Below are 26,892 nucleotides of genomic sequence, written 5' to 3' on the forward strand. Positions count from 1 at the left end.
CTCCAGTCTTCTTTAATTCTTTCAATTTCTCTAACAAATCAGATGACACTATTGTACACATGACAGAACCCATGATCACCCCTCCTAAAAATATATCACTTAAAAATAAAAAATAATGCTAGGAAAAAGAAGACAAAAAATCAGCCTGCAGTTAAACATACATCTCGTAGTTCCTCACTAAACATTTTAAGACAACTTCTTTCAAGTGACACTATTGTGGACCGAAGCACACAGGGTCCAACTTCTAGCAAGGGCATCTTATCCAAATCACAATCTGCAGTTAATCCTGGAGTAGAGAGAGGAAACACAGCTAGGATTACTGTTTCTGACCTAAATTCTATTGAGAACTCCACTACTCCATGGCCCATGACTAGCGATATGGGGGCGGATCTTCACATAATCACTGATGTAGTACAATGTGATCAGATGATTAGTGGGAGTGGAATCACTAATAGGACTTTGTCTTCCCTGCCAGATAAATCTCTCTCTAAACTAGTAAAGAGACAACAGTAAAAAATGGCCACCTTTTTACTATTGGCAAAAGATAAAGCATCCTCCAGGAAGTCATACACATTTTGCGGGATTGAACAGAGTACGGACTCTACCAGGATGATAATTAATTAGGACCCACTGTAGATCTGACTTTCTGTTCAATTGCCTCTTTCGATTGAATTGCCTTTCTCAGAGTGCCTCGCTGTGACCCAGGGGAATATGTCTATGCTGCTGAAAACCTCTAACATTCTTTTATTTCAGGAAACAATGTCTGTCTCAAAGATTATGTTTATGAGGGACAGTCACACAATGTTGAGGCTTCTGATAAAGCTGGACACTAGGCAATTTTGGGTGCAAACAAATAACTTGACAGGACTTTGGAGTTCTGTTATGGGTGACAGTATACCTGAAAGAATTTGGGCAAGTTTCTTCATTAGTCAAGTTGTTTAACCCACATACATTCCATGATAACACCCTTACTTGTCGGTGGTTGGGTTGATTTAAACCTTGTCTTAGAGCTGAAAAGGTTTTAAGGGGCGATTCTAACCAAGATCAGTTTTGGCCCTCCTTAGGCAGACAAACTGATTGAATGCCTAAGGGGCCAGACGAGCTAGAAACATCCTCCTTGAAGTCAGCTATATTTGGTAGCTTTTGTCTAGGACTAGGTGCCATTAAGTATGATTTGGGCACCACTTATGATTTTAATTCAGTAATATCGTACCCCAAAGACTTAAGATTGCCCTGTTATTCCCAGACCATGTTTGCCACAATTTCTGAGGGAAAGTAAGAGGCCATCCAGTTGTTATAATCAACAGGTGTGAAACCAGATCTATATGGTGGACATTTTTTAAATATCTCTAAAATCTTAAGCCGGTTTCTTCTTGTCAACCCATGCATATCTTTGTTGCTCTCCCAGCCACGAATTTGTGATGGATACAGAGTGATCTGTTCTGTTACCTGTTTCTGTAGAAACACAATAAGAAATGTTACTTACCGGAGGACTTTGTGGAGTTTAAAGACCCAATTGAGGGTCCCATTGTGGTGGGTTCCTGTCCATGGAATCTGGACGATATTAAATTGACTATTCCTAAATTAAAACCCTCCAGAGCACCAGGGACTGACACAGTTCCCCCCTTTTTGTAAAAACAAAATGCACATTTTTGTTCGCACATTCTGATGGTTTACTTCGACGAAATGTAGAAGTCCCATATTATACTGTCTTGTTGGTCTTGTTCGCCCATAATACTGTTGTACAAAAAGGGAGATCCGTCTGACCCTATTAATTATAGGCCCATAGCTCTGATAGATGCAGTAAGCAGTAAACTTCCTGAGTTGTGTACAGGGTGTTCCTTTTGCCAAGTAACTGGTGGGTACAAAACACTAAACCACTGGGTTGTGGAGTCCCAGGCACTTGATACTTTGAGGAAAAGGGCAATTTCGAAAGAAGTGTAGAGTTCTAATTATGAGCGCTCAAAGAATCTTGTAAGGTCCAGATTGATGTGGGATAAGAATGTCTTTGGTTATAACCCTTGGTCATTTTTTAAATGAAGTTTTAATTTTGATTGACAATTATGTTTAGGTACTGTATTATTATTGTATTACTATGATATTTTCTTTTTCTTTTCATGATTGTCTTCTTTTAAATGTGTGTAAGGTTTTCCGTAAACCATAACACAATAAAAAAAGAAGAAAAAGAACATAGAACCACTGAAGCTCTGGTATGAATCAGTACTGGAATATTGAGTATGGCTGGTACTTAGCAGTTCTTTTTATATGCACACTTAACGCTTATGCAGTGGTCAATCTATGCAATACATAATACGCTAGAAGATGCAGTAGTCAGCACTTAAGGTTTTCGCTTTCCATAAAACATCAGAAGATACACTTAGGTGTTATTATGAACATAAGGCACCTGGTTATAAATCGCTCTGTTCAATTAGAACTGAATATATTGAACATTGAATTGAGTATATTGATCACTACTCAAAATTGATGAGTCTGTCTATTATGTTTTTGTTTTAATAATATATGGACTCAGCTTCCAGCTGATTTCACAACCGTTCCCACACGAGTTGTAACTTCAGGGCATGGTGTAGTATGTGAGATTTAGCGAGAGCAGACTTAAGATTTAGAGGCACATTAGAATGGATTGTAATGATTTGCATTGCTATCATTGTTATTTTAAATAGCTGATTCTTCCACTATCAGCCTCAAACTCAACCCAGGCAAAACAGAAATAATGATCATATCCAAAAGTGGGGAAAGCAATCACCACAGCCCATGGCCGATGGAACTGGGAACACACTGTCTCCATCAATGATAGTGAAGAACCTGGGAGTCTTGATGGACAACGAACTAACACTTGAGTCAAATGTAAACGCTATAATCAAGCAATGTTTCTTCCTCCTATATGTGGAAAAAAGGATCCTACCATTCCTCCCTTTCTCCTACAAAATACTCACCATCATTGCACTCATCATGTCCAGAGTAGACTACGCCAACAGCCTATACCTAGGAATGCCAGAAAGACTATTAAAGAAACATCCGCTCATCCAAAATGCTGTGGCCAGAATGCTCAAACTACGAAGGAGAGAAGCCATTACCCCAGTGCTGAAAATGCTACACTGGCTACCAATCAAACTGCAAATAAAGTTTAAAACGCTGTGCATAACATACAGCGCAATCCACAGTCAAGAAGCAGAGTTCATACATAAGAAAATAACCATCTACCATCCAACAAGACCACTCAGATCAAGCAAAGACAGCTTAAAACCAAAACCATACAATAAAAGAACATTCAGGGATCATCGTTCTCTCACCTGGCAGCAATAACCTGGAATGACCTGCCAAAAAACATGCGCCACACAAGGGATCATCTGGACTTCAGAACACTACTCAAAAACGTTGCTCTTTGCTCCAGAACCAGAAGGAAACAACTAAGAAGCACAGACCCAGCGGGAAACAAGAATCCCAGGGAGTAACTCATGACCACCTAACTTAATCTTCCCTAACCGGCGGGCGGGGGGAGGAAGTCCCCGACCACCCATGTCCATAAACATCTAGTCCACTGAGGAGACTTAGGTAGGTAAGGACCTCACATGGGATGGGCAGGGAGTGACTAGAACCCTGTAACCCAAACATCCGCAACTCCAGGCATGGGGAACATGCCTGCATCAGCCAGATACCCACACTACTAGAGTAACACAGAGGAAAACTGGCACTCCTCAATGTGTCGGCCAACTAGGCGGACAAACGCAAAATTAAAGAGATAAGACAAAAACCTGCTAATTCAACTCTAAAAACCTCAACTTTCTGCATAGGCTTCTCATACAGAAACTCACACAACCACTTCTCTGCACAGCAATCCACAAGTACTTCACCACATTGCAACAACAGACAAACAACACATAACCTGGCACAACAGCACACTGGGAAGTCACATCGACCCAAAAACCACACTTAAGCTCAGCAAACGGTGCACACCGGACTGAAGCTGCGAACACGACATCAAAACTCTCACTTTCCTATTCCCACTGCACCCTACTAACCCACCACTCCTCCACTTTTCAGATCCATCAGAGCTCCAGTGGTGACAGTGCGCTTTACATAATACCTTTAACATTACTATTAACATTAACATTTTGTTGGGAGTAGTGCCATATATTTAGTCAGCTCTTATTCTGTTATTAGTTAAGGTACTGGTAAGGTATATTAAATAGGTATTAATTAGATTAATTAGGTATTTTATAGCATCAAGTACGCCCATTTAGCATTGGCATTTTATGCAAACATGTATAGAGTATTGAGTTTTAATTACCCTGTCTGCGCCCTATTTTATCACTTTTGCACATTGCACATTGCACTTTTAACATTTTGGCATTTTTGCACACATTAAATAGCAAACTGCACTTTACAATTGTGTATAACTTCAGCTTATTGGGTTGTGAATAAACAGGGCTGTTAATAATGGCCATTACAGGAAGGCAATTACATCTCCTGTTACATCTAAACCCAACAAAGCAAAGAATAAATCAGTTGTGATAAATAAGCTTAATGAGGATGCCAACTCTCTAATAGGAGAGACACAAGTGTTGCTTAGCTCCTTTACCCCACCTCCCCAAGAGATATTGCGGGTGTGGAATCTAATATATCCCCAAAACGTAGTACTGATGCCCCTGTGTCGCAAGTAATGCAGATGAGTTGTTAACATATTCAGATTCACCACCCAGAAAGGATACTGGTTCCCTTTCTCCGTCTAACACCTTAAGCTCTAATTACGCAAGGAAGGTTGCCCCGACCGAAAAGAGGAAGAATTCCACCATCCTGCTTCAGAGGTTAATGAACCCCACCCTTTTGAAATGTCCAAAATTAGTGATCATGTGGAGGGTGGGGGGGGGATTTATTATCCCAGTAGAAATCCAGGAGCCCTTATCTATTCCACCGAATATGTTAGTTGAGGGTTGCTACACTCTGCAATATAATATTCCAACGACTTCACGGTTTGATGTGTTCAGTACTATTACCACTCTGGTGGATTTGAATAGTATTAACGTTTCAAAGAGGGAACCCTGAGAAGCTACACCTAATACATCCCCACCTGAGTTTGTAACCCAGGTGCATGAGGAGCCTAAAGCTCTAGATATTGATATGGAGAGAGGTATAGAGGTCACCGAGTATGGGGGTAAAGACGAAGCTTGGTTGTTAAAGAACTGCTGGCAGTAGTAGGTAAGGTCCTCATGGAAGTAAGCTCTTTAAAAAGTGCCTTGCTAAACAAGGGGACTGTGCCATGTAATGTGAAGAAGATCTCAGTTAATACCCAGATCAGTACAGAATTATTCGAGGACTTGGCTAATGTGGCCCACCCCTCCAATCCACAAAATCGGGTGGGTGTCATAGACTATGACACCAAACTTCAAGTTAGTAACATTCCTTCATCCAATGCACTGGAAAGCAGGGCATTAATTGATAGAGTAAATCATGTCATTAACCATCATCAGGCAAGAGGGACACTGATCCACCATACCTCTCACAAAGCGGTGATGGATTCTTAATTAAAGGTGTAGTGCAACCAGAGCTGGACCCCTCAAGAATAAGAGCTCACCCTACTAATTTTCCTGGGAGGGATAGTAATGGACCCTTGCACAACTTATAGTAAATAGACCCTCAAAAATCCTCCTCCTGCCAAACGTTCTGAGGTTAGAGAAGACCAATAGTGACCCTGTCAATTACCCTGTCTGCGCCCTATTTTATCACTTTTGCACATTGCACATTGCACTTTTAACATTTTGGCATTTTTGCACACATTAAATAGCAAACTGCACTTTACAATTTTGTATAACTTCAGCTTATTGGGTTGTGAATAAACAGGGCTGTTAATAATGGCCATTACAGGAAGGCAATTACATCTCCTGTTACATCTAAACCCAACAAAGCAAAGAATAAATCAGTTGTGATAAATAAGCTTAATGAGGATGCCAACTCTCTAATAGGAGAGACACAAGTGTTGCTTAGCTCCTTTACCCCACCTCCCCAAGAGATATTGCGGGTGTGGAATCTAATATATCCCCAAAACGTAGTACTGATGCCCCTGTGTCGCAAGTAATGCAGATGAGTTGTTAACATATTCAGATTCACCACCCAGAAAGGATACTGGTTCCCTTTCTCCGTCTAACACCTTAAGCTCTAATTACGCAAGGAAGGTTGCCCCGACCGAAAAGAGGAAGAATTCCACCATCCTGCTTCAGAGGTTAATGAACCCCACCCTTTTGAAATGTCCAAAATTAGTGATCATGTGGAGGGTGGGGGGGGGATTTATTATCCCAGTAGAAATCCAGGAGCCCTTATCTATTCCACCGAATATGTTAGTTGAGGGTTGCTACACTCTGCAATATAATATTCCAACGACTTCACGGTTTGATGTGTTCAGTACTATTACCACTCTGGTGGATTTGAATAGTATTAACGTTTCAAAGAGGGAACCCTGAGAAGCTACACCTAATACATCCCCACCTGAGTTTGTAACCCAGGTGCATGAGGAGCCTAAAGCTCTAGATATTGATATGGAGAGAGGTATAGAGGTCACCGAGTATGGGGGTAAAGACGAAGCTTGGTTGTTAAAGAACTGCTGGCAGTAGTAGGTAAGGTCCTCATGGAAGTAAGCTCTTTAAAAAGTGCCTTGCTAAACAAGGGGACTGTGCCATGTAATGTGAAGAAGATCTCAGTTAATACCCAGATCAGTACAGAATTATTCGAGGACTTGGCTAATGTGGCCCACCCCTCCAATCCACAAAATCGGGTGGGTGTCATAGACTATGACACCAAACTTCAAGTTAGTAACATTCCTTCATCCAATGCACTGGAAAGCAGGGCATTAATTGATAGAGTAAATCATGTCATTAACCATCATCAGGCAAGAGGGACACTGATCCACCATACCTCTCACAAAGCGGTGATGGATTCTTAATTAAAGGTGTAGTGCAACCAGAGCTGGACCCCTCAAGAATAAGAGCTCACCCTACTAATTTTCCTGGGAGGGATAGTAATGGACCCTTGCACAACTTATAGTAAATAGACCCTCAAAAATCCTCCTCCTGCCAAACGTTCTGAGGTTAGAGAAGACCAATAGTGACCCTGTCAATTACCCTGTCTGCGCCCTATTTTATCACTTTTGCACATTGCACATTGCACTTTTAACATTTTGGCATTTTTGCACACATTAAATAGCAAACTGCACTTTACAATTTTGTATAACTTCAGCTTATTGGGTTGTGAATAAACAGGGCTGTTAATAATGGCCATTACAGGAAGGCAATTACATCTCCTGTTACATCTAAACCCAACAAAGCAAAGAATAAATCAGTTGTGATAAATAAGCTTAATGAGGATGCCAACTCTCTAATAGGAGAGACACAAGTGTTGCTTAGCTCCTTTACCCCACCTCCCCAAGAGATATTGCGGGTGTGGAATCTAATATATCCCCAAAACGTAGTACTGATGCCCCTGTGTCGCAAGTAATGCAGATGAGTTGTTAACATATTCAGATTCACCACCCAGAAAGGATACTGGTTCCCTTTCTCCGTCTAACACCTTAAGCTCTAATTACGCAAGGAAGGTTGCCCCGACCGAAAAGAGGAAGAATTCCACCATCCTGCTTCAGAGGTTAATGAACCCCACCCTTTTGAAATGTCCAAAATTAGTGATCATGTGGAGGGTGGGGGGGGGATTTATTATCCCAGTAGAAATCCAGGAGCCCTTATCTATTCCACCGAATATGTTAGTTGAGGGTTGCTACACTCTGCAATATAATATTCCAACGACTTCACGGTTTGATGTGTTCAGTACTATTACCACTCTGGTGGATTTGAATAGTATTAACGTTTCAAAGAGGGAACCCTGAGAAGCTACACCTAATACATCCCCACCTGAGTTTGTAACCCAGGTGCATGAGGAGCCTAAAGCTCTAGATATTGATATGGAGAGAGGTATAGAGGTCACCGAGTATGGGGGTAAAGACGAAGCTTGGTTGTTAAAGAACTGCTGGCAGTAGTAGGTAAGGTCCTCATGGAAGTAAGCTCTTTAAAAAGTGCCTTGCTAAACAAGGGGACTGTGCCATGTAATGTGAAGAAGATCTCAGTTAATACCCAGATCAGTACAGAATTATTCGAGGACTTGGCTAATGTGGCCCACCCCTCCAATCCACAAAATCGGGTGGGTGTCATAGACTATGACACCAAACTTCAAGTTAGTAACATTCCTTCATCCAATGCACTGGAAAGCAGGGCATTAATTGATAGAGTAAATCATGTCATTAACCATCATCAGGCAAGAGGGACACTGATCCACCATACCTCTCACAAAGCGGTGATGGATTCTTAATTAAAGGTCTAGTGCAACCAGAGCTGGACCCCTCAAGAATAAGAGCTCACCCTACTAATTTTCCTGGGAGGGATAGTAATGGACCCTTGCACAACTTATAGTAAATAGACCCTCAAAAATCCTCCTCCTGACAAACGTTCTGAGGTTAGAGAAGACCAATAGTGAAACCAAGGAAAGCTTTGTGAAAAAGGTCATCCATTGGATTCAATCTTGGAGAGGATGCTATGCAATTATAAGGGAGGACATTGTTGACAGTATCCAAATTCCTGAGGGTTCTAATTCCCAGGGATACTATCAGTGTGAGGTTAAAAAATGTCCTTTTGGCTGAGGGCCTATTTGGGATGGAATTTAGAACATTGCCCCCGAAAGTTGTCAGCATCCAAGTATAACCTGTGCAAGCCAAAGGTTGCATGGCATTCATCAGGAGAGTCCCTGAAGCACCTTCCGCCTTGGCTGATATTGAATGATGTTTCGGGAGCCCCAAACTTGGGGCAACTCCCAGTGTTCCCCAAATAGAGTGTGGCACGAATCCCACTTTGGATGTAATTCGTATAGCTACATGGAATGTTGCTAGGCCTGGCAAGAACTTAAGTGATAGTGATTGGTGCAACTTTCAAGGGTCGAACAATATTATTTGTTTCCTGAAATCCTGAATCATGATGACCTGTATGTTACAGGGCTATGCATCCTTTGAACATCTTGAAAGTAAGGGATCAGGAGGAAAGCCAAGAAGTGGGACGGTAACTTGGATAGATCCCACGTTTATTGAACAAGCCAAGGAGATATAGAGTGTGGCTCCCCGGACTTACAGCAACTTGATACTACATTATATGGAGGGGATAATTCACTGTTATTTAATTTGTACAATATGTTGACACCAGAGAATGGCATGAAATCAATGTCATTCACAGATACCCACATTAATGCATGCGAGCAGAGTAATCTCAATAAACCAGTGATAATTGTGCTTGGCGATTTCAACGTACAATTTGAACAGCTGCATGAGATATAGATGGGTTGATGGAAACCGAGGACCAGGTCTAGGATAGACCTGACCTGGCAGTGGGATATCCAAAACATAAGATCAAGTATGCCCTGGACATCACGCGTGCATGGTTCAGCTTAAACCTGAGAGCATGTAAAAGGGAGGTGTCCAAGTTATATTTCTACACAATCAACATTTGTATCAAGGGATCGAGAAACAAATATTGATTATGTTTTGATTAACATCCAAGCTTGGACCAACGTGGAAAAGTGTGAAGTGTTGCCAAGGAATGAGAGCGATCACAGGCCGATTGTGGTAACATTGTAAAACAGGGAGCACAATGACATTTTGGGACGGTCTGTTTCTTTAGAGATCAGGGGGAAAGCAATGATGGTGGTGAAATGGGATGATTTGGACATGTGTCAGGTTATCTCACATTTGTATAACCATTTCCTGGAACCATTGAGTAAGGTGGGTAAGGTGGGTAAGGTGGGTAAGGTGGGTAAGGTGGGTAAGGTGGGTAAGGTGGGTAAGGTGCTAGATAATGGTGGCTGTACAGATAGTGAAGTTCTGAATTCCTACAATCAGATTGTTTCTATCAAGACAGACCATGTAACGGCACCGGATATAGCAATTAGGAAATTGGCTATTAGGCACTCCACCTGGTTTGATAATGAAGGTAGGGAGGCTAAAAGGACACTGACTGAAATCACTAAAAATGTTGGTTCTACCAACAAGGGTAACATTTGCCAGGCTACAACTGTTTACAAAAAACTAATAGCAATCAAAAAGAAAGATTATGAATCATTAAAATGCGAGGAACTGCTTATGGCTGCCAAAGGCAATGGCTCCTCAAGGTTCTGGAGACTTATTACCTCCTGCCAGGAAGCACTTGGAAATGTTATTCACATCAGTATTACCCCTGATTGCTGGGCAGAGCACTTTGATGAGCTCTATAGAGAATCTAGAGCAGTGTTCTTGCCCAGCTTCCGGGAGCACACAGCATTGCTTTCAGCTCCATTGTTGTTTACACTGCCTGAAATTAGAGAAGCAATCCTCTCCTTAAAGTCTAAAAAATCCCCTGATCCAAACAAAATTCCTGGGGACATCTTTCAAGAAGAAGTCAAGATCTGGGCCCCTTATTTCCTGAAGCTGTTTAATGCTGGAACTAGGGAGAATTCAGCTCCAATATCGTGGTCTAAAGCAGAGATAATCCACTTATATAAAAAAGTGGCACTAAAGGCCCATCCATTTATAGACTCATGTCCCTACTTGGTTCAGCACGGACATTTTTGCGAAAGAAGTTTTGGGCCATCTTAAAGAATGGGCTGTCTCGTAAGATATCATTGATCAGCGGCAGGCGGGCTTCAGAAAAGGCAGCAAAATGTATCAATGTTTTAGACTCAAGTTAATATTAGACAAATATGTGGAATTGCGGAAAGCTAATATATTCACATTTTTTGTGGACATATGAACTGTGTTCGACACAGTAACACATGCCAAGCTCTCGAACACCCTAAAATCATATGACATTCCGAGTTAGTTGTTGTCTGCCATCTTACTGCTATAAGAGAAAAACAATGCTGTGATTAGATGTGGAATGGGGGGACAACATAGCCCATCCCGGTGCAAAAAGGCACGTGCCAGGGGTGCATTTTGGCGCCAACCTTGTTTTTATTGTACATAAATGGACTGAATGGCAGACTTTTGAATGTGGCTACAGATGCTCCTGTTTTGACTGGCGACAAAATACCGGGCCCGTTGTTTGCAGATGAAACCATCTTAATATTGCAAAATATGTCTGGGCTAAAAACCCAATTGCATGTATTCAGAGAGTTCTGTGAGGATATGGTTTTATCCATAAATATTGACAAGTGAAAAGCCATGACTTTCCCTAGAAAAAGGAAAAAGGCCTAGTTATAAACTGACTGTTGATAATCAGGACATAGAGCAAATAAATTACTATGACTATCTTGGGGTACGTGTTGTTACTTCTTGCAGTTGGGACCAAAAATGTGCAAGAAAAGAAAATACACTTTTGAGGTATAGTGGAGCCATCACCACATTTGCATTCACTTAAGGTGATCGCATAGTAAGACCTCTGTAACAAGAGTATGAGGCCCAGGCCAGGCAAGCTGCTGTATACTCTGCTGAACTTTGGAGTGTCTCAAAAGGCAGCAAGCTTGGGACAATTGAAAATGGGTTCCTAAATAAAAGTCTGGCACTTGCGCCAGGGACATCCAAGTCTTAATCCATGAGGAAACAGACTTACCTGCGATTGGAGATGCTGTGGCCCTTATGCCTGTCCAGTACTGGATCAGTCTGTGTGGTTTAGAGAGGAGCTCTTCAAGTTCCAAGAAGCTGTTGTTGATTTGCTGGGTAACTCTGATGTGGTTTTTATATGTTAAAACATGGTTACGTAAGTGATGAGTTGGTGGATACATGACACGCGGAAGGTAAGGATTAAACAAGTTTATTAAGTTAAAGGCGGAGAGCAGCAGGCACCCAGCCTCAGCTCTCCTTCAACTGCTCTATGTTACAGAACCACCAGTGATTCTGGAACAAAATACACCAAGCAGAACACAACACATCTTCCCCATTAACAGTGAATACAAAACAACACAGTGCACCCCAACCAAACCCCTTAACAATGCATAACAACCTAGGAAGTAAATCATGAAATAACGACCCCACCAGTGCACAATTAAATACAAAGAAAATCTTAAAAGTAACAGGAAATCTTCTGACTCTTCCACCAACACGTTCATCATCCATCACCATATCTCTTCCACCATAACTCTCACCACTTCCGCTTCCACCCTTCAGCACAGTACTTCTTTCACATCCCCCATGCATCCCCCTACATCCTTCAGCACTCTTCTCCCCTTGTTGTCCCTGTTCCTTGCTCAACACCAACCTACCCTTCGACCAAACTTCTCCACCATCTACGATCACTACACTATCCCTCACTGCTGCAATCCTTTTTGGACCTAGACATTTACTTTCCAAGCATTTGTGACCATATATGGGATTCTTAATAAGCACAGAATCACCAATAACCCATTGTCGTTCCTTTACCTTGTAATCTTTGTCAAACACTCTTTTGTATTGATCTTGAGCCTCCCCCACCATCTTCACCGCTTCCTTATGATTAGTATTCACACTACAATACAATCCTATCCAACCTGGACATTACTTGGTAGCCGGTTGGTGTCCTTTTAGCGAAACAAAATGGAATATTCTCGTGACCGAATGAGGCATAACACAATAACTCCACACCATTTCCCTCAAAACCTCACCCCACTGCAACCCTGACCTCATAGCCAACGGAATACCTAATTTCAAGAACCTATTTGCTCGTTCCACCAACCCTGAGATGATATAATGCAGTGTGAGTGTGCAAAATGCTAAACCGCATTAAAAAAGTCCTCATAGTGTCTGAAGAAAATTGCACACCATTATCCGTCACAATTTCTGTGGGAAACCCTTCACAGAAAAAAGCTTCTTAAAAAAAAACAACACCAATTCTGCTGTGGTAGCCTCCTTTAACCCTTTCCATTCTATCCACTTCGAATGATAATCCACCAAAACCACAATGAATTTGATGTCTTCACCTAACCCCTGAATGGGACCCATCAAGTCCACTGGCACTTTTTGCCAAGGTTCTTCAGGTACTCGCACTGGAAGAAGTGGCATCTCCCACACCACTTTGCTCTTGTCACTTGCAAGACAAACATCACATTCTCTTGTCTTCCTATTCACTCTGCTATCCATAGCTGACCACCAGTAACTCTGTCACAACAACCTTTTTGTACTATTCATGCCACAATGCCCTGGGTGAGCTATTTCAATTAGTTTGTCTCTAATACTCTCAGGGGGAATTTCATTTTGCCCCCTCCTGAGCCTTCCACCAGATACTAACAAACACAACTCATTTCTAACCTCATAGCACCGATCAAACTTTCTCTCTACCTCATTCCTACCCGGCCAACCCTCCACAGTCCACTCCTTAACCCTAATGAGTACTGTGTCCTCTCTTTCTGCTACCTTCCAAGCCTCTTCATCTACGGTGCCTTGATCAATGTTGCCCACAACCATGTCATCTTCCAGCACCTTCCCTACAACTTCATTGTCACCCCCCACCGGGAGAGGAGAGAGACAATCTGCCACTACATTTTCCTTGCCTGGTACATAACACATATGAAAGTTATAGTTCTGTAATCCCAACATCCACTTCGAAATTCTGGGCGACCCTTAGGCCCAGCCCCCTCCAGCTAACATTTGCACTAACGGTCTGTGGTCCGTCTTTACCATAAAACGTTGGCCCCAGAAGAAAAATGTAAAGTACATGACGGGCCAAAACACTGCTAAAGCCTCTTTTTCCATGACTGAATAATTTTTCTCAGCACTCCTCAATGGTCTAGACGCAAATGCAATCACATGCTCCTCTTTCCCAACATCTATTTGCAACAATGATCCCCCCAAACTCAGCAAGCTGGCATCCACTGTCAACACTGTCCTCCGACCACTCATAAATCCACCTAAAGAGGGTGCCTTAGCAGTTCCTTCCTTTATCCTCTGGAAAACCTCTCTACATTCATCCGACCAGTGGAAGTAGTCCCTTTTTTTACCAACACTCTTAATGGTATGGAAATAGCCGCAAAATTATTGAAAAATGTATGATAGAATTCCCATAAAGGACCTCAATTGATCTTTATCCTGCGGTGCTGGGGTCTTACTTATATTCTCCACCAAACTGGAGAGCTGAGACCTTGTGCCCTAAATATTGCACCTCACGCACACCAATTTTACATTTACTGCGCTGTACTGTCAGACCAGCTTCACTCAGTTTCTCCAACACACACTTCAAAACTCTATCATGTTGTTACGTACAATCAGCAAAAATCTGAATATCATCTTGGAACACACATTGCTGACTACCTCCAACACCTTTTCCATCACTTGCTGAAAGACAGCTGCAGCTGATGTCAACCCAAAAGGCATCCTTAGTTATTTGAAGGTTCCCTCCAGTGTGATGAATGCTGTAACATTCTGACATTCTCAAGATAACGGTACTTGCTGATAAGCCACCGATAAATCCATAACTGTGAACCAACTAGAATCTCCCAACCCAGACAGAGCTTCCGATATGACCAGTAATGGGTGCCTTTCGACTAAGATGTTCTTGTTAAGCTCTCTCAAGTCAACACACAAGCACATTTTCCCATTGTTTTTTGCCAACCAAGACAACTGGAGATAACCATTCTGTCCCATGTACGCGCTCTATCAGACGTCTCTGAAGAAGACTATCCAATTCCTTGTGCAATTGTTGCTTCATATTGTGTGGAAGTGGATGCACATTACTTTTCATTTTAATGCAATGTTCAAAGTCCTTTAACTTCCCCAGGTTCTCAGAAAATACCTTGGGAAATTCTGGATCCCAATTATCACCCAATTCTACTATTGTCACTGGAATGGGTGCATTAGCTTGAATACGAACTCCCAAGTTCCTTTGCTCTTCCCATCCTAACAAGGATGATCCTTTCTTTGCTACTAAAATATTTGCTACACATTCTCTACTTTTATAGCCAACAAGCCCTTGAAATGTACCTAGCAACTCTATTTCACTTTCACCATAGCCACAAGGTTGTACCAGAGGTGGCATTAATTCCTGCAAATCTCTCAATAGAGTGCTTCTAAAAGTGTTATCTGACACAATGGTCCAAGGGAAGGCAGAATCTACCTTCATTGATAACTTTGAGTCATCAATTTGAAATACATTCACAAGACCTCCTACTCTCCCAGACATTGCCGATATCTCGCAAATATATGTCTAGGCTTGATCTCCCCAGACCGGTAAAACAGTGCACTTTCTTGTTCATGATGGTTATGCCTGTGCTCCACGGCACTAATGGTAGATTCGCTGCACATGCATGCAAAATGCCCTTTACATCTACATTTGATGCACTCTGCAATTCTCGCTGGACAGAACACACTAATTGCGGAATTTCTAGGGTTGCCACGTCTGAAGTACTTGTTTCCCATCCACCCTTTCCTTGCCCCATATGATTTTATTTGATTCAGAGAACACACTTCTTGACCATTTCCTTCAAATTTCATTTCCTTCATGTTTTGAGTTGTCCGATACTTCTGGTAAGTTCCACTGCTTTTTCCAGGGCCATGTCTTTCACCAGTAACTTTTCCTGCACCCTGGGATTTTTGGTGCATCTCACCAGTTGATCCCGAATCAACAAATTGTTTAGATTGACAAATTCACAAGTGTGGCTCAATGTCCTTAGAACAGCTACGTACCCCTCTACTGGTTCTGAGGGGTCTTGGGTTCTATGAAAAAATGTGTGTCTTTCGAAGGTCACATTTTTCAATGGTTCAAAATGATCCTCTATTTATGTTTACCACCAACATGAACTTGTCCAAGTTTCCTGCCCCTTCCTTTTGCGGCTCTGGGAAACCATTGAAAACACTATCCCTCTGGGCCCAGATTATGCAACAACAGCCACTATGTAAGTCTCAAAGATTTTTCTCCATCTTTCCCATCTTATTGGTGGTGTTCCCGGTTCCGCCAGGAATGGAGGTCAAGGAGGTATTGCTGCAGGCATGTTTGGCTTGCTTGATTATTGCACTTGCTATTTTTTTATAGTTTTGCACTTCAAAGGCTGACACTTTCTGTATTCTGTAGGAAGTATTTCCCAATTATATTAAAAGTTGTAAAGTTGAAAGGATGCTGTATTCCCTTCCTACTTCTTTTAAACTTCCTAGCCTGTATCAAACTTCCTGGCTTGTAATGACCTTCTCTTATATGCATGTGTTCTGTATGTTGCTTGTATCTTTCAATATAAACTCCCCTCAGTACTGGGAATCTCTGTTCGGTGTCTTTCTAGATGTTTAAGCAACACGTCACAATGTCAGCTCAGCAGGGGCCTCCCCCGGGAAGTGATGCACTACGTTGCTAGGCAACGCATCACAATGCTTGGTTGGTGGAGGGGGAGGACGTTGCATGTGACAATGCACGTCACTCTACTGGTGAGGAAGGGGCTGACAAGTGCAATGTTGCTCTCGCTTACGGCAGTCCACTTCTTTTGTTTTATGGTATTATTTCCTTCCCCCTAGTCCTTGCTGAGCAGATACTGGACTCCTACTTCCTCCACTGCAGTGTCTGCTGCTTCGGGGCCTCTGTGCTTTTCTTTCTTCCCTGCCCCTTTGTGTGACGCGGTTCCAGATCCTGTTCCCCACTGATGAGTTGGTGAATACACAACATGCTGGTTGTATACGAATTGTTCGTTTTACAACTGTTCGAATTACAATTGACCTTTTCACAATTGACCGAATTGTGAAGGTCAATTGTAACATATATGTGGGGGGAATCCCCCCACAACCCCTCACCCAACGCCAAACCCCCCAAAACACCCCGATATATATCTCGCAAATATATGTCTAGGCTTGATCTCCCCAGACCGGTAAAACAGTGCACTTTCTTGTTCATGATGGTTATGCCTGTGCTCCACGGCACTAATGGTAGATTCCTTGCACATATATATATATAGATATATTCAGTCAATTGTGAAAAGGTCAATTGTGACCGCTTAAATTTGGTCAATTGTTCATTCGAACAATTGTAAATGAACAATTTGGATACTACCGACACGCTGAAGGTAAGGATTAAACAAGTTTACTAAGTTAAAGGCGGAGAGCAGCAGGCACCCAGCCTCAATTCTCCTTCAGCTGCTCTGTGTTCCTGAACCACTAGTGATTCTGGAACACAACAAACCAGGCAGAACACAACAGTAAGCTTGGCCATCCTGACCTTTGGTGTCTCCCAGCTGACATTGAGGTCCATGATAAAATTAGATTGGACGTGAGCGCCAGAGTACTGCTTTGACTTCCCCTGCTATGAGAATCTACTGGGAAAATAAGAGTTAGGGAGGATATGAAATATATTTGGATTATATGAGGCCAAGACTTCTACGCTTGCTATATATTACGTTGAAAATTAGTAAATGGCCAGTTGCTGCATTACATAATACTTGGAATGCTAATGAAACAGATAAATGTCCATATTTTGGCTCATTCCCTGTATATATTATAGGAAGGCATACCTGAAAGAAAGATTTCATGAGTTTGGTATTATGCTATTTTGTAGAAGGACCGATAATGGCCATACTGTTTGCGCAGTAGCAAAATATGTTTTTAGAGCATGGCTGAAATACTGAATACTTAAAATCCATTGTTTGTTTTCACTGTTAGGACAAGACGAACTATCCTCAAAGTGCTTGCAGTACCTGACCTTACATTGTTGTTTTATGTGTCAGGTAGTTGTATTTATATCCTGATTGTGATGGGCTTTTACACTTTGGCCCTTATTCACAGAACGTTTTCCAATGAGGTTTTGCCATTATAAAACGCTTCTGTGAATCGGGCCCTTTGTATTTTCAGGAATCTAAGTAATGTATTTGGTATTGCATGTGTATTCTACTGGTTATACTGAATTCTGTGGTGCTCTGCCAAAACAAAGTTGAGAAAAAGAAGACAAGGAGTACAAACCTATTTTGAATGCATCTAAACTGAGTAAAATAATCCATGAAAATTTAGGAAAGATCACTGTCCAGGATTTCTACGGCCATTACGTGTGTATTCACTGTTAGGGCTTTAGTAGAAAGCTTAACAAAAAGTTAATTTTCTGTTTTTAATGTTCATATTCCCTGTCTCTATCTCTGTCGTGCTGTCGCTTTCTTTCTCTCTCTCTCTCCCCCTCTCTCTCTCTTTCTCTCTCTTTCCCTGCTTTTGTATCTTCATCAGTCTTTTCTTCCCCCCCCCCTCCATTTCCCCCTTCTTTGTCTTTCTTTCTGTCTCTCTTTCACTCTTGCATGCTCCCCCTTACTCTCTTTCTAATTCTCTGACCTGGGAGTGGTGTGACAGTTGGGGTGAACGTGGCAAAAGATAAGACAAAAAAATAAATTAGATACTACCTTGAAGGTGGGTTTATGAATAGGCTAGATTCTGAAAGGATATAACTAAAACATAATGTAATCTATGAGAATGCAATTTTGTTATGCTGAAATCAACACCCCCTTATATATAAAGATGTGCATGTGGTATTTCTACATTTCACAACTGGGTCCTCACGTGTTTGGTCATAATCACAGTCCTAGTCACATTCCTATTCCTTAGCACAGTCTTAGTTATCATCACAGTCTGAATCCTATTTACAGTCCTAGTCTTCATCATAGTCCTAGTTCTTGTTGCAGTCAGTCCTACTTCTCATCACAGTCCTAGTCCTCATTGCAGTCCCCATTACAGTGATTGTCCGTGTTGCAGTCCTAGTCCTAGACACAGTCCTCATCACAGTCCTAGTCCTCATCACAGTACTGTCCAAGTCACCGTCCTAGTATTCAGCACAGCAGGGGAGCTTCCTTGGTTAGAGGGTTTAAGGTATGCACGGAATGTTTGCTCTGTTATTTATTACACATCTTGGGGGCAAACACAATAGTAGAAGAACTGTTTCAGTTGTCCAAGAGATACATGATAAGGTGTGAATGCTTCTCAAATGTTTCTCATCCAAAAATTAGTATCAGACATGTATTCTGCTAGAGTTGTGTTACATTTTGATATAACTAACATGTGTACGTACATGTTTATGGTGTCTTTGCATGGGAATGGCTGGTAAACCTGAGCAGGGTCTTGTTACAGGATATTATTTTCAATTTGTGGGAAACCATAGTTATAGCAAGCTACACATTGTTTAGGATGTCTGTATTCTATTTTGGACCGGTACAAACTAACTTTTTGACCCAGTAGTAAACAAATGTAAGGGTTTACATCATTCTTTGGGATCCTGACGGAGCGTTTTAAAATTTCGCTGGATGTCAGATTGGATGGAAAAAATGCCAAAAACATGTTATGGTCCTCTGTAGTGATCTGGGCAAGCTGCAGGTTTCATGTCTCACGTGCATTAGCAAAATGGTACACGCTTCTAACCAATGACTACCAGTTACTAGCAATATTCTCTGTATGATGACGAGCTCGTAAGCATACATGTTCTTTGAGATGGGTTGGTCCTTTCTGAGGTTAAAAGAAACATGTCTGTAAATGTAAAGTGCAATGAACCACTGCAAATAATGAAAAAATTGGCGTTGCCGATTCCTGCTTCATTTTAATGCAGGTTTCTTATAGTAAAAGGGAGAATTAGTTTCTCTTGTTTGCATATGCTCCATTGTTAATCTCTAAATCCAAATGGATATGAACAATTTTGCGCCGTCACTGCACCCTACTCCCACCACCGACTCTGGGTTCTCCCCAATCTGCTCCCACAAAAGTCCCTTGGCTCCCCCCACCCTGGTCCCACCACTAGCCCATGGGTCCCTCATCCTGCTCCCACCACAGTCCGTGAACTCCCCCCACCCGCTCCCAGCACAGTCCCTGGACCAGTCGCAGCTGGTGAATCTTTTACGTGGGGGGCATAAATATTTCCTCCAGATATGCAATGGCAACCGTGCTTAAGGAGGGTTTGGGTAGGGTTCTCCCCATGGAATCTTTTTTTAAATAATGGGTTAAAATCTATGATAGATGTCCAGTAAAAAGATACCATCTCTGCCCCCTGGGCCTCACAGAGCCTAACACAAACACACATACACAATCAAAGTGATTATGTGTGTTTGCAAGATGCTGGAGGGCCCATGGGGAAAGCATGGTATTTTTTACTGGACATCTATAATAGATGTCCAGTAAAAAAATACCCTCCTGTCCTCAAAAGAAGAGCTGATTTTGGCAGGTGGGGAGGGGGATTGTGCAACAAAGGCATTTTAAAAATCAGCTCCATGGACCAACACACACGCACATTCATATAGCATTCACACATCAAGCACTCTATCATTCACACGAGCACCCATCACCATACACTCACTCATAACACAAGTATGCACGCATCCATACACACATTTAAATAAATAAGAAATTAACATAAACATATCATCTGCCCCGGTCCTGAAGTTTCCTGCCCAGTGCTCCAGCTCCGGCATCATGAAAAGGAATCGGGAAGCAAGAGCTTCCTGGTTCCTTCATATGCGTGCAGGGACCTGAGTGTGGGTGCTGAAACACCATGGTCCATCCTTCTCTCTCTCTATGTGTGAGGAGGCGCAAAAGATCTCCCACGCACATATCGACAAGCAGTTCCCCAGCCAGCATTTCCAAGGAGCTTTGCAAGGCTGATGAAGCAAAACGCCCCCAGCCTTGAATAGATCATTGAGCACATGTGGCTGGGGAACTGAACTGTCAAAGGGAAACAATGGTTCCCTTTGACAGTTCAGCCATAGTGAGTGAGGGGGCCACTTGGTTTATGCCCCCTCGCCCATTATGGGCGAGCTGCCCCGGCTGCTTTTTCTTTCTTTCCTCCCTTTAGAAAAGAATTCTTTTTTTTTTTTTTTTTTTTAAGTATTTCAGGCTGGGGTCTCACCCCCACCCAGGAATGAGCCCTGAGCATCCCCTCTCTCCGAGATTGCCCCTGAGCTGCCGTGCCAGCCAGGCGCTCTAGCTCCGACCCACCAGCGGCCAGGAGTTGAATGTGCCTCGGGCGGAAGGGAAGTCCCAAGTGGGGGGCAGACGGAAGCAAGGGAAACCTGGCTGTTTTCACGGGATGCCTACCCAGACAGATGGGTCCTAGCACACGGGTGAGCTCTGAGAAACAGCGCAGCTAGGTATACTCGATGGGCACGTGTCGAGGCTCCAGCCACCCACCACCATGGGTGAGCAATGGACACGTTCACCTGGCATAGCGGGTGACCTTCCCTTGTGTCCAGGTACCTGGAGCTTGGCCCTGTGCGGCCAGGCATTGATTTGAAGATTCTAATGGTCCCAACCAACCTCGTGACCACTGTGACCTTCCTCATGGTTCGTTTGAAGGGTTGGAGGTCATGGCAAGGGGATGAGCAACCACCGGGTGGGCCTGCCATGGAGCGGCCTGCCTCAATTGACATGGAAAGCCCCACTGCACTGCCACAGAAGATGCATGGGGGCTTTCAGGGCTGAGCACCTGGACCCCATTTGTTTAAAACTCTGATATTCTTGGCTTACTCTCAAGAGGGGAAGCTAGACGTTGGGCTGGGTCATCACCCCACTGCCTCACCCAGCCTCTCCTGCACTGGCAGGTCAGGCCAACGTCTGAAAAATGTTGCCTGTTACACTTGGCTGTGGATCACTTGACTTGCGCATCGATGAATAATGCAGCTAGCTGCGACAAGTAGTCTGAATTGCAGGACACGTTAATTATCAACACTTCAAACACACCCTGTGGCTCTGGGTGCCTCCAGGGGTTATGACTGTCTGAGGGTCGCTTTAATGTCAATTTTCCCCGGGTGCAGCTGGGGCCGTCGCAGGGACCCACCCCATTCCCTTCGTCCCACTAAGCTCAGACCACAATCCCTCCATTGCAGGATCCCTTGACCTGGCATGGGGCTTTTTGCAGGTGCATCCTGGCCTCTCTGTTTAGCCCCTCATGGGGTCAAGAAAGCCAGGTGCCTAAAACCCAACACACCTCCCCTGTCTGTGGTGTCCAACAGCTGCCTGCTTGGATTGGGCCTGGAGGGCAGGCCTCGCAACCGTGTCTGGCAGGCAACCTTTCCCCAGGTAGGCTTTGGTGCATATCAGGACAGTGCACACTCTGCCATGTCAGAGGTGCTGGGCTGACACACCCCACCATTATCCTCAGGAATAAGGCCAGATGCCAAAGCTTCTGCTCCCGACTACAACTTCAGATCAGATGTGGCGGCCCACTGAATTTAATCATATTACTCAGGTGAGGAAAATAAACTAACCAGGATTCCCTCAGTAATGGTGATTGATGAGAGAAGAGACCAGCACTGAATCCCCATCTAGTGGTGGGTTTGAGATATGAGCCATGCAAAAAACAGGCTCCTCAGCGTCCAAGTCCTTCTGATGATGGCTCACACTGTGGATGGTTTTAGCTGGAAGTGGCCATCAGCGCACCGGGATCAGATCTTGTCGGAGTCGGGTAGCTTGGAAATGCGGCCCAAAGCAGGTGGTAAACTCCATCTAAGGTTAAGTATGGGTGCAGGGTTGATAGAAACACGTACTTTAAGGGAAATTTGAATAGAACTTTAAAGAGAAAATCCAGGAGGGCATAAAACTGTTGTGAGGTAAATGGGTGTGGTCCGTGCAGTGAGAATTCAACTCAGCAGGCAGGTCAGTCAACCGGACCTGTGGATCATTTCGAGGGTCCACTGCCTGTGTGCGCATGGCCCGCCTTGACCGCTCTATCAGGGAGGCAGAGCAGAGCATGAATGTGTGTGACAGGACACCAAAGATAGCAAACTCTGCCTGGGCATGGTGAAGATAGAGGACACTCTAGTGGAGGTCCACAGCGGTCCCGATGTGCAAATTGGTTTTCCAACCTGGATAGAGGGGTGAAAGACTAATCAAAGCATCTAGGAGCTGGATCCCTCCAAAGTTTCCCCCAGGATAGCTGGTGCTCGGAAACCCCAGTTTTATCTGGTAAAGTGAATAATTGGAGGTCTTGGGACCGAAACCATCTCAACATATTCTTAAACTTGAAATGGGGAAGAAGCTTGGCTCGCTGGCACGGAGCTAGGCATCGAATGCAAGTATACAGTAGCCTACTTTTGGCAAGCAGAACTGCCGCTGTTGAATGAATCCAATGCCGGGTTAAGGCGCCTGATGCTGATGCTAAACTGTCCCCAAAAAAGGTGCTTGTTGATATAGACAGCAGGACGGTGGCTATGAAAGTCCAGATCTGCTAAGAAGTGTGTAACAACTCACCTGCTGAATCAACTGGCACTGAAATTGGATGGCACTGGAGTGTAGGGCCCATACCCGGCCGTTGTTGGCACTGAAAGCCACGGGGGCTGACCCACGATATGCAGGAGGGTCGCCGCGGTGTACCCAAAAGCCCAGGGCGAGGACCTGTGTAGAGCCCTTGCAGATGCAGTTCTTTGTGGTAGTAGAAAATATTCAAATGAGAACTTTGAAGTTTGAAGTTTGAAGTGGAGAAGGGCTCAATGTGAACAGCAGTTGAACATGGGTTGGTCCTAAGAGATGAGCGGATAGGCGATGGCCTCTGTTGCCCACAACCGATTGTAAGGGAGTTAGGTTCAGATCCACGAACCCGAAATGGCAGAGATGGGTGCCCTTGCAGCATCCAGTGTGGTAAATGATCCTGGAGAAGCTAGCAGGAGCCCTGGAAGAGTTTTATTTCCTTTTGAAGGTCAGGGCACCCTGTAATGGGTTTGCCCTGAGAGAGAGTTCTGAGCCTTGGAAAGCGTTGTGGTTCCAACAGCATCCAGTGAGCTCTTGCTGGTCCTTGAAAATCTGGAGGACATGGTGTAAATCTTGTACCGGGTCACACCCATATCTGCAGCAGGTCTCCAAGGTGAACACTCTCTGTCATGCTAGAACAATGTAGGTAAGTGAAGTTGGCATGTCAAATCCGTAACTTTGGGATACGGATTGGCTGTAAGGGCTAGGTTGTTTGGGCGGGGTGTGATGTGGTGCTTGGCACAGACCACAGCTGGATGTGGCGTCTCCCATCTCAAAGCTGTGACCCTCCTGGGGATCACTCCAGCTGCGGTTGTCGCCTCTCTCTATTCCCTCCTGGAGTTTGGGACCAGCGGTCTGCCTTTGACAACTCCTGGAAGCTGACTTAGAACTGGTGGGGAGCAGGGGAATCCAACTGTTTCATTCAAACAAAGCATCGTGAAGGGCCGTGGCTGGTGTTGACATGATTAGATTTCTGCACAGTGCTCTGAATGTAAAAGTGAAGAAATTTAATGAAGCACTGGTAAATGGCAGGATTGCCTATGACTCTCTTGAACTAGTCAAGTGCTTCGTTATCTAATTGGTGACGAGCATGAATGGATGAACGAGATTCCCACTGTCCCTACCTACTATCTTGCAAAACCACAGCCAAGGGAATGGACTTGGCATAATCGGTGGAGAAAGAAGACCCTGTTGAGTGTGACTCTGGTCTGGCACTGTGAAGAGATATGACAAGCAAAGGGTAAGTGGGAGGCCATCCGTCCACTAGTGAAATACCACTAGTCTTATTGTTTTTTTACTAACCCAATGAGGCGGGGGAGAGAGCTCTGTGGGGCTTTTGTTTCTGACTACAAGTGCCTGGCGCCTGTCAGGCACAATCCGCTCATGGACAGTGGCAGGTGGGGAGTTTGACTGGGGCCGTACACCTGTCAAACAATAATGCAGGTGTCCCAAGGTGAGCTCATGGAGGACAGAAAACTCATGTGGAGCAGAAGGGCAAACACTGATGTTCTGCATGAATACAGACCATTCAAGCTGGGCCTCATGATCCTTCTGACTCTTTGGGTTTCAAGCATGAGGTGTCAGTAAAATGGCCACAGGAATAACTGGCTTGTGGTGGCCAATCGTTCATAGTGACATTGCTTTTTTATCCTTCAATATTGGCTCTTTCTATCACTGTGAGGCAGAATTCACCAAGTGTTGGATTGTTGACCAACTAATAGGGAACGTGAGCTAGGTTTACTCTGTCCTGAGACAGGTTAGTTTTATCCTGCTGATTATGTGTTTTTGCATTAGTAATCTTGTTCAGTATGAGAGGAATCACAGATTCAGTGTATGTGCTTAGCTGAGGAGCCAATGGGGCTAAGCTATCTCTGTGAGATTATGACTGAATGCCTCCAAGTCAGAATCTCCCCTAAACTGTAATGATGTGGAGTTTCAGCTGGCCTCTGGGCTGGTGCGTAAAGCTGCTCACCTTAGGACTCGATTGTGTACAGAAGAGGGTCACCTCTCTCACCTGTAGTGCACCGCATGTTCGTGGGAAACATGGTGCTATATCATTCATATACGACCTGATTCTGGATCAGGGTTTTGTAAATAGAAGAGCATCTACTTCACTGTGATCTACTGAAAGTCATCCTCTGAGCTAAGCTTTTGTCAAATGCATGCCTCAAAGGTCTTCATCCTTCCTGCTGGCCCACGGGGTGCAAAGGAACGTCTGCAACCTCCCACCAACCCTGGCTGCACCTGGGGAGCACTCTCTGCCCTTTCAGGTCAGCGTAGCAGACCAGATGGCCTTGCCCCATCTGACAGCAGAGTGGCAGGACCCTGTCTTCCTTGGGGAGGCCCGGGGCACCCTGGCCAGGGGAGAGAGAGTGGAGAGGCTGGGCTGTAGGTGTGAACGGTGGCCTAAGTCCAGGCCCAGGGATGGATGTGTCGGCTTAAGCGGCCCCAGACCCGGTGGCAGCAGGTCTGCCTTCGGGCCCTAAGGGCATCTGCTTAATTTTCTTTTAAGGCTATGCCCAACTGGCCCTAAGGCCGGATCTGTCAGACCAGAAGGCCCGAGTGACGGGCATTTGTCTTCGGCCGGGCTGTCTAAGTCGGTGTGGTGGGAAGTGTCTTTCGGCGGGACAGCTGTGTTGGCACAGCCCTTCGGAAGCCTCACCGCACCCAGACCAGGTGGGTCCTAACTGCCTGATCACAGTGCGAGGTGAAGCAGGCCCAGTGGCTCAGGCCAAGGCTGGACAATTGCTGCATGGAAAATAGCCTACAATGGGTGGTCTCTTGTAATGTATTGTGCTAGATTTGTAAAGGGAAAACTAAAAGCATCTCGGCACTGAGAGGGACACACAGTCCAAAAGCCCTTTCACAATATAAGTATATTAAAAAGGATATGTTTTTAGTGTTCTGCGGAATTGAAGATAGTCTCCAATATCGCTAAGGGAGGCCAGTAACTTGTTCCACAGGGTAGGTGCAAGAACCGAGAAAGAACGGCAGCCCCGCAGAGCCCTCTGGTAATATGGCACTTTAAGTAGCATTTGAGAAGATGATCAAAGGCGCATAGTAGGTTGGAAGCGTGCCACCTTATTTTTCAGATAGGTTGCCCTGGTGTCGTGAAAGGCTCGATGGGTGATACATAAGGTCTTAAAGGCATGGTCTAGTAAAAAATGTTATTTAAAAAATAGATAGGCAACATAAAAAAAAATACTAGCATTCTCTTTTTTAAAACTTCCTATGTAAAATTTTGAGCTATTCAAGCTCAAAATTCGCAAAAGCAAGCACATGGGCGCATCCATTTTGTGAAATGGATGCCCTCCTGTGCTGGCTTTTGCTTTTGCGGCACTAATGAAGGAAAAGCCAGCCAGCTGTAGTAAACAAAAGCTACCGCTGGGTGGCTTTCCCTTCATTAGTGCTGTACGCGGAGGACGGGGACCGTAGACCAGAGCAGGAAAGCTGCAGCTGAATCTCGGTAAGTGCTATTTATTTTTAAAAAAAAATAAGCACTAGCTGCGTTTTTTTTCCTAAGTTTTCCGGTCTGGAGGAGCATTTAGCATTTCCCATTTGGGGCTCTCGGGCTCCCCACGGGGAGCCCGAGAGCCCCAAATGGGAAATCGGCTGTAGGCAGAAACACTACGCGGCATGTAAACCCAACCGCGTTGTGTTTGTGCCTGCTGTGGCTATCACTTTGGGTCTCTGGTGTTGGAAAACGCTGCGGTTTTTCTTTCCGAATTTCTCAGACT

General features: G+C 44.1%; 2 pseudogenes; both read left to right on the forward strand.

The window, feature by feature from the left end:
- The first annotated feature begins 21,541 nt into the window (after positions 1-21,541).
- On the forward strand, positions 21,542-21,695 carry LOC138517122 (5.8S ribosomal RNA; annotated as a pseudogene).
- Positions 21,696-22,107: 412 nt separating this feature from the next.
- Positions 22,108-25,310, forward strand: LOC138517210 (28S ribosomal RNA; annotated as a pseudogene).
- The last annotated feature ends 1,582 nt before the right edge of the window (positions 25,311-26,892 follow it).

This window comes from Ambystoma mexicanum, chromosome 6q, assembly GCF_040938575.1.
Source record: "Ambystoma mexicanum isolate Mex_15411 chromosome 6q, UKY_AmexF1_1, whole genome shotgun sequence".
Classification (NCBI taxonomy): domain Eukaryota; kingdom Metazoa; phylum Chordata; class Amphibia; order Caudata; family Ambystomatidae; genus Ambystoma; species Ambystoma mexicanum.